Here is a 9,460-nt window from a genome sequence, read left to right as displayed (position 1 = left end):
TGAATTCCCTGTGTACTACCCTTTTGGTACAAATGCATGATTGGTACTTTTCATTACAACTTCAGAGTGGACAATTTGGTGATCCTTACTGAACAGAACTATTCAAGAATCTCAGTATGAAACAATATTGCTTAAAATGTACTTTGGACAGTCTGCTATGCCTGAAATATAGTACAGACTCCAGAAGTTCATACATTTGTATCCTAAATGATGATGCTATCCTGAGGGCAAAAAAACCCCTGTGTCTAGTGAGATACAATATTTCTCAATAGATAAGCATTTTAATGTTAAGCTGTCACTCGGGTAACCACCTTAGGTAAATACACAACACGGTGCTTATACTTTCATTTTATTTTAGGTGATCTTCTACACAAGTATCAGGGAAATCAGTGTATTATATAAAATGCAAACCATCCTAATATTGATGGCATCTAAAGTAAAAAGAGTTTGGTTTTATTCTAAGACTTAATTGGATCTTTAGTCCCCTTACCCAACCAGCATATTATAACAGTTCAACAATAAACACCATTTTATTTATCATATATGAATATATATGATTGTGATGATCAGCAGATGGCTGCTTTGTAACACAGTGCTGAAAGGGGTATGTTTGTGAAAAATATAATAGAATCATAGAATTGTAGAGTTGGAAGGGACTACGAGGGTCATCTAGTCCAGCCCCCTGCAAATTCAAATGCAGGAATCTTTTGCCCAATCCCACAACCCTGAGATCAAGAGTTTCATGCTTTACCAACCGATAATCCACCAACCTTGCCCATCTTGGCTGCTCCCAGTATTATCGTAAAGCAGTCTGAAAACTTCAGATGACAACATTTCTGTAAGATTTGTCAACTTTTTTAAAAAAAACCACACAACGAAAAAAATACCGTATTTTTCGCTCTATAAGACGCACCAGACCACACAATGCACCTAGTTTTTGGAGGAGGAAAACAAGAAAAAATAATTCTGAATCTCAGAAGCCAGAACAGCAAGAGGGATCGCTGTGCAGTGAAAACAGCAATCCCTCTTGCTATTCTGGCTTCTGGGATAGCTGCGCAGCCTGCATTTGCTCCATAAGACGCACACACATTTCCCCTTACTTTCTAGGAGGGAAAAAGTGAGTCTTATAGAGCAAAAAATATGGTAATTGTAGATCAATGCACGTTACAAAAGGGTTACGTTACACCACAGATATTGGGTAACTGATACACTTGGCAGGGATAGAGCGCAGCCCAACTTCAGTCCCACCCAAAGTGTGCTGCATTCTCGGAAGTGGTTGGCGCCGGAGTTTCAGCTACGACTGAAAGTGAAAGTATAGGAGGAAACTCCCTGGAGGGAGCCCAAAAGCACTGAAGCGCAGGCAACTGCTCTGAATATTGTTTCCTGCGAAGAGTCTGCGTCAGAGCACACAGGATTCATGGAAGCTGCTTTCAGAAAGAGAAAAGGCACTGGCTGCCACCTTGGTGTAGCCCCTTCTGCCTCTCTTTCTCCAGAGACAGAGACGCAGCCACTGTTTTCATGATTCTGCTCACCCTATCGTTCTATCGGCTGTGGTTTTCAGAGAAGTTCTAAGGCGCATTCTCTGAACGTTCCTTATAGTAATAGTAGAACTTTCTGTTTGTTAATCATTTCGGTAGTACCTCTCAGTCTGCAAAGTGCTTTCAACACTTTTTCTTTCAAGCCTCCTTGCGGGGCGGGGGGTTGGGGGCAAGGATCGCTCAGAGTTTCAGCATCACACACCCATGGCAGAACACCAGTCCAGGCAAATACTTAGTCATTTCTCTCTCTCTCTCTCTCTCTCTCTCTCTCTCTCTCTCTCTCTCTCTCTCTCTCCCTCCCTCCCTCCCTCCCTCCCTCCAGCAAGTGTCTTTGACTGCTGGTTAGTATTTGCCCTCCTGGCTTCCCTTTCATGAGGTAGGCAGAAGAGGACCTACGAAAACTGCAAAAAGGATTGCCGTGAACTTGTTTAAGGGCCTGAAAGAGTTCATAATGGTCCAGGAATTCCTGGAAGGTCAAAGGTCGGGACGGGCCCATCCAGTGTTGCTCCTGCTAGACTTACAGTATTAGTTGCTTGTTGCCTAAAAATTCCACAGCTGACTTAAATTTAAAAACGTAAACATCAATACATCATGCCATAGAAAGATTCCTGTGAAATGTTAATACTTTCATATGCCTATAAGTCATTAATACACATGCATACATACACAACACACACATGTCCATGAATACCCACATTTATATCTACAACAAACAAGCACCCACAAACACCCCTCATAACAGCCCACAGGAAGCCTTGGCAGCACGTGAACAGTAGAATCATAGAATTGTAGAGTTGGAAGGGACCCTGGGGGTCATCTAGTCCAACCCCCTGCATTGCAGGAATCTTTTTGCCCAACGTGAGGCTCGAACCCACAGCTTTGAGATTTAAGAGTCTTGGGCTCTTAAACAAAATCAGGTGCGGGGGAGGCAAGTCTTTACCTGGCCCTGAAAAGATGGCAACAATGGTCTCAGCTGGACATCACTGGGAAGAGCATTCTGCAGGTGTAGAAACACGACTGAAAAGGCCCAAGGGAGAGGCATGGGCAATGGTCAAGGGCAATGGGAGTTGTGGTTCAGCAGCATCTGGAAGCTCACAAGACTACAGTGGTACCTCAGGTTACAGAGGCTTCAGGTTACAGACACTTCAGGTTACAGAGTCCGCTAACCCAGAAATAGTACCTCAGGTTAAGAACTTTGCTTCAGGATGAGAACAGAAATCGCGCGGCAGCAGCGGGAGGCCCCATTAGCTAAAGTGGTACCTCAGGTTAAGAACAGTTTCAGGTTAAGGACGGACCTCTGGATTGAATTAAGTTCTTAACCCAAGGTACCACTGTATAGCTCTCTCATTATCCCCTTTCTATTTTTAAACAAGGGTAGGGCAAGCAGAGCAGCTCAACACCAGAATGAAACCCTTGTCCTGACCCACAACAGAAAAGATTACTGGGGAAAACGTACCCCCCCCAATCTAGTTATCTGTGCTTCTGTTGCAGGGATAGCACATAATCCCCATGCAATATTCTGAGTCAGGGGAAATATATGTTTCCCCAGAGCTGCTTGGGTAGTTGTTATGTATACAGAGGGTGGGGCATGACTCTTGGGCAACTATTGGGTAAGGCCTATGACATCACTAGCAAAGGAGCAACAGCATACTGACTTGGAACCTTTCCACTCCCTGTGTAAACATGTGGGGCTGTTTATGGGTACTAAAGGGTGATAGCAAACCATTCTGCACATACTCAGAGGCACTCTTTCCACCATTACTTCGCTTTTCCATAAGTTGTCCCTAAGGACTTCCTTTTGTGCCAGACTTCTAGGCACAGGTCTGGGCTTTAAAGCTTTGTGCCCAAGTGGGGCATGGGTCTGGGGAACAAAATGGATTGGAGAGAAGAGGATATATTGGCCTTTCTACTGGCCATTCAGACCCACTGGATCTAGCCAGCTTCGTAGCTGCCATCCTATCTATTAAAAAGCGGTCAGCCAGATCCCATATGGTTGATTGCTGATATAGTTTAGAGCAATGAAAGCTGGGAGAGAAGAAAAGAGAAGAGAAAAAGCTGTCTGCCAGTTTTGAGTTAGAAGCAGGGGCGCGGACTTATAAAAAATATTGGGGGGGCCCGGGAAAGCTCATGAATAATAAATAAGCTCATGAATATGCAGATAAAGTGGCGCCGCCTCCTCATGAGCGAATAGGGGAGAGCGTGCTGCGCCTATTAATCAGCTCCGAAGGAAATTGGGTGGAGCTTTTGCTCGGGAGGGAGGGCAGGAGGCATGCAGCCCGACCCTGTGCATTTTGGGCTGGGGGAGGGGCGGCGGTGGCGCTCTGCTGGAGGGGCGCCCGAGATTATTGGGGGGGCGGAGCCCCCCCAACGAATTTTTGAGGGGGCTCGGGCCCCCTCAGGCCCCATGGAGTCAGCGCCTATGGTTAGAAGTACCAAGTCAAATTACAAATTTATATAGGAATACTGTACTGTATGTTTCCTTTTTGCAATGAGCTATTGGCTATTAGTAATGTTGAACTGGGTGTAATGTGCTTTCAAGGTTCTTTGTGTGTGTTTGGGGTGTGTGTGTGTGTACAGTTGATGGCTCTTGGCTAAGTAATAAAGCCTTTGACTTTATTCCAGAGCTGAACTCTAGTACTGAAAAGAGGGGTGAACTCTAGTGATCCTGGCTGAGATTAAATCTTGAAGTTATCGCCATGGGCAGAAGGAAAGCAGCTTGCTGCTCTCAGGGAGAACAGAAGCATTTGTCTTCATTATTCATCTGCGTAATCCTGGCAGCATAAGCATTAGTTACCGTTATAAGTTATTGCAATGTTTGCCACTGAGTACTTTCCCAAAACCGATAATTATTTTAAGTTATTAAAATGGGAAACCTTACAGCAGTGAGTTCTACAGATGAGTAAGCCTCTTCCCCCTAGCTATGTCTGTTGTGGGCGTTATATTTCTTAGAAGGACTCCTTGCTCTTGGAAGTTGGAGAGAAACTGATACACAAGCCATCCGACTACAGTATAACAAACCAAATTATTGCATAGTTCCGACAAGTGACACATTCTGCAGCCATGAAACATCTGGTGCTTACCCTGTTCTCAACCAGAAACCAATATCAGAAACAGGGAGTGCAGGAAGAATTTGAAACTTGGCCAGAATTCTTGAAAATGTAGTTCATCAGCTAACTGCCCTATGCTTTGGGTTCCTTCAGCATTAACAAGATTTTGGTACAGTGTCTAAGTAGGGCCTTGATTTTGTTATACAAAGTGTAGGTGCCTTTTCTTCTTGCTCAGAAGAACTCTGTGTGCCTTAAGGAGGCTCCACAAATGATGGCAACCTCCCTTTATATACTACAGTCGTACCAATATGATCCTGAGCCAAGTTAAGTGGGTGGTGTTCAACTAAGTTTTATGTGGAGTAGATCCATTTGAATTAATGGACTAAGGCCCGTTAATTTCAATAAGCCTGCTCGAAAACTTAGTTGAATACGTCTGCTGTTAGCATACAAAGCCCTAAACAATTTGGTACCAGGGTATCTAAGGAATCACATTCTCCACATCTTTGCCAAGCTGCTACGGTCAACTGTGGGAGAAGGCTGCCTTGTTTTTGCCACATGATGTGCCAGAGGTTTGCTCTGTGACTATTTGGAACATAGCCTTTAGTGTAGCAGTGCCAGCGCTGTGGAACATGTTTCACTTCGAAATCAGACAAACACCGACAATCTGTACTTTTAATTATGTTCTAGAAATGAAAGGGAGGGAAATTATAGCTGCAGGTCTTTCACCAAGCATGAACCTGCTCACTTCTAGGAATTTGTTGGCAGTTTTCGATTAAAATGATTTCATCTGTTTTATAATATTTTATTATTGCATTTCTTGCAATACTTAATTTTTATAGTTTTTGATTGTATCTCTGGCGGGTTTAATGTTGCAAGCTGTTCTGTGAAGACTTTTTTTTTCTTTTTTTGGTTTGCAAAGCAGTGCTTAAGTTCCGAAATATAGAAAGAACCAAAAGCACTACAGAAAACCTCTCCTTCTAGCTTTCCAAAACCTCTAATCTGTATCCTTCAAATAAGCAAACTAATCTCAGCAGCTAACAAATCTGATAATATAAAGAGGCATGTGGAAGTAAAATAAAAACTAGCAATAAACCTGGCTGTTGCTGATATCTGGAACAAATGCTTTTAGAAGCATGAAAAAGAAGAAGAAGAGTTTGGATTTGATATCCCGTTTTATCACTCCCTTTCAGGAGTCTCAAAGCGGCTAACATTCTCCTTTCCCTTCCTCCCCCACAACAAACACTCTGTGAGGTGAGTGGGGCTGAGAGACTTCAAAGAAGTGTGACTGGCCCAAGGTCACCCAGCAGATGCATGTGGAGGAGCGGAGACACGAACCCTCTTAACCACTACACCACATGGTATTTCATGCCTGTGAAAAGTGCAAGGCTATAGCAAACTCCAAGCAAGCACAGTGTCAATGAACACAAAAATCTAGGGAGCTCAAATTCGGAGAAAACACATTGTGCAGGAAATGGGAGATGTGCAAAAGACCACTCTTTTCATTATCACGTCATTTATCCCATACGGTAGCTGAATCCAGGCATCAAGTCCATGTTCCAAGCCTGAGTTCTTAGCTCAAATTATCCCTGGCCCACAGCTGAGAATGTAAAAGCACTTGCCTTTAACACAAGAGCTCGCTGTGCTTCCACTGAAGTGTCCAGCTTTCTGGTGGTGTGTGACACTTTGGGTAAGGGAGCTAAGGGAAGTCTGGCTGGCTCCTGCTATTTGAATGTCATTTGGATTATCTGAGGGTTGTGCAACAGTGGAATGGAATAGCAATGATCTGTATGGCCAGTTAAATGTTGTAATGGATGAGGCTGTGTTTTAATTGCTGTTCCCTGCTTTGGTGGCTATTTGGGCTGTAATGGGTACATAAATAGACTTTCACAGCAGCAGCAATAAATTTGCACAGGATGAGGTTAAAAGCATTACTACAGCATGGGTAAGGACTACTGTGAAAACTAATCAAGGGAGAATGAGGCAGTAGCTCACCTCTGGGTCTCTTGGTGGTCATCTTGTAATACTGTACAGTGGTACCTCGGGTTACAGACGCTTCAGGTTACAGACGCTTCAGGTTACAGACTCCGCTAACCCAGAAATAATACCTCGGGTTAAGAACTTTGCTTCAGGATGGGAACAGAAATCGCGCAGCAGCGGCACAACAGCAGTGGGAGGCCCCATTAGCTAAAGTGGTGCTTCAGGTTAAGAACAGACCTCCAGAACGAATTAAGTTCTTAACCTGAGGTACCACTGTATACGGTTACTGCCTGACACTTGCGTGCATTAAAAGGGTTAACCCGAGCCCTGAGGTCATATTACCAGTGGGTGTGGTTGAGCAGGCTCTTAGCAGCCTCTGCTCCCTCATTTTTCTCAGGAAGGAGCTACACGGCCAATGACTCCCAGCTGCAAGAAAAGCCAAGTGAACTGAATCTCTCCAAAAGGGAGATTTTGAAGCCTGCATCTTTGCTAACCCACAGATTGCATTATCCTTTTGCAAGGAAATCAACTACGGTACTTGTTTTGGAACCTTTAAACTTCTTTGTTTTACTGCCAATGAATGGAGACTTGTTTGATGTAAGTTCTGGAATGTTGTGAGTAAAATCTTTGCTTATTTGTGGAAAGCGTAAGTGTCTGCTATTGATTCTAGCTGAAGTATTTTTGTTTGGGCTGGTTTTTAAAGGTGGATGAGGGTAAATGCAAAATCTAACCAAGTTTAAGTGTACTTGGAGCAATCACCATTGTGCCAACTCAGCTACTACTAGAGAGTAAGAATCTCTCCTCCAAACCTCTCTCTCCAACATAGCTCACATCATCCACTTGCAGGGCAGGAAGAGGCTGCAGAACTGGTTTTACTGCTCTGAGAGCTTGGCAGAGTCCCCCGTCCCCCCAATATATCTTCAGTGCTTTAGGACCCCTACAGATGACCTGTTTATTGAGCAGTAGAAATAAATATATCGTCCAGTAGCACCTTAGAGACCAACTAAGTTTGTTCTTAGTATGAGCTTTCGTGTGCATGCCCACGAACATTCATCCTGATTTGCTTGTTGGGAGGTTAGATTACATCAGGTCTTTATTGAGCATTATTACTTATGTTGTGCCCATATATAAGACAATGAATGTTATAAGACAATGAGCATTCATCCTGATTTACTCGTGGGGTGTTTATACATCTTCCCGTTGCTAATTTATTGCACACTTTTCAATGACTTTCCCCCCATCAATTTCCAGACTGCAAAAAGTCCGTATTATTATTAATCATTGGTTTTTTATCTACAAAGCTCTTTAATCCACTTTAGCTGTGTAAACTGAAAGTTAAAGTATGCACTTGAATCTCTCCTGCAAAATATGGACAGTCTGGGGGCACCAGGAGCTGGGGCATCCCAGTGAGTGGGTTACTGTACAAGTACCCAACCTACTGTGAGAGCAAGGAAGCAGAGGAAGCAATCATGCTGGTAAAAGGGCTTCAAGACCAGTAGAGCTGGAAAGCAATACAGTAATACCAGGAAGGTGAGAGAGTGCTCCTGTTTTGTTTTATTAAGGTGGCTGGAAGACGCTGCAGGGGTTCTTCTGTCTGCCTGCTTTCTGCCCTTCTATAATCCCTGCTTAATTATATATCTCTCTTTTCTTTTACTGAATGTTTTTCTCTCCTTCTTCCTTTCCAAATGTTGGTAAATTGGAAGACTTCTCCCTCCCCTGCTTTTTGAGGAAGATGCCATTTGAATGCTGCTGCCGCAAATAGAGACAATTCAGATTGCATAATTGGTTTGAAACTCTTGCACACTGAGCCCACTTCCCAAAACAATCAGGCTGTGTACACACTCCTGTTTACTCTTGCATCCAGTGTGCTCCCACTACAGATTTGGAAAGCGGTGTACACATGACATTAGCAACAGTCTGTATCTATCCTGCATCTGTCCTGTTGTTTCTTACGAAGTACTTTGCATTGGTGCATTTCCCTTGCAAACCAGCTTCGATTCAAAATGAGAAAAAGAATGAAGTAGGTGAATTTTAAGTCAGCAATATGTGCACACAGCTACAGGCTTTTTTTTATATAATAAGGGAAGTGACAGGAACATGCACTAAAAGGTTTGGGGGAAAGCTTGTTCGCCACATCATATAACCTCCCCACAAACAAAGAATAAATAATTATGTAGCCAACATTGTCTAATCTCCCTGCAAACGTTGCACAAACAAATCAGGATGATTCTAAATAGGTCGTTTGCAAGCAATCTGGGTGGAGTGAAACAGAATATCAGATGGTTGGTTTGGCTTATAATGCATAGGAGGCAAGGATGAGAGGATTCAAAGGGGGCCTATGGGTGACAGAAGGGGCCAGTGCCAAATAAATAAGGTGTGTGTTAAGAGACAATTTGTACTGGTAACTGATGTTTGGGTGGTTTGGGCTCAGTTCCTGTATTTGAGCAAGTTGACCGCTTGTGGAGGCAGTTCTGCTTGATAGACCATTAGTGTGGTGACATATTGGTGATTCGGATGACAGCACCACTACCCATTTACCGTATTTTTCTGTGTACAGTGGTACCTCGGGTTACATACGCTTCAGGTTATAGACTCAGCTAACCCAGAAATAGTACCTCGGGTTAAGAACTTTGCTTCAGAATGAGAACAGAAATCGTGCATTGGTGGCGCGGCAGCAGCAGGAGGCCCCATTAGCTAAAGTGGTGCTTCAGGTTAAGAACAGTTTCAGGTTAAGAACAGACCTCCGGAACGAATTAAGTACTTAACCCGAGGTACCACTGTATAAGACAATGCTTTTTGCTTAAAAAAAATTAGGCAAGAATTGGGTGTCGTCTTATACACAGATAGTGAATGCAGAGGGGGATGTGTGATTAATAGCAGCAAGCAGGAGATTGGCAG

At 43.5% G+C, this 9,460-nt stretch overlaps 1 protein-coding gene across 2 annotated transcripts in view; it reads left to right on the top strand.

Annotated features, from left to right (window-relative positions):
- The first annotated feature begins 6,952 nt into the window (after nt 1-6,952).
- LOC308571037 (signal transducer and activator of transcription 5B) overlaps nt 6,953-9,460 on the top strand; it is a 66,549-nt gene continuing 64,041 nt past the window's right edge. For both annotated transcript variants that reach the window (XM_081166292.1, XM_081166289.1), the window contains exon 1: nt 6,953-7,159. The gene's annotated coding sequence lies outside the window, so the exon portion shown is untranslated. The remainder of the gene's footprint in view (nt 7,160-9,460) is intronic.

This window comes from Podarcis bocagei (genome assembly GCF_964188305.1).
Source record: "Podarcis bocagei genome assembly, chromosome: 13".
Taxonomy (NCBI): Eukaryota; Metazoa; Chordata; class Lepidosauria; order Squamata; family Lacertidae; genus Podarcis; species Podarcis bocagei.
The sequence above is the reverse complement of the archived record's forward strand: the minus strand, read 5'-3'. Positions and strand labels throughout refer to the sequence as shown.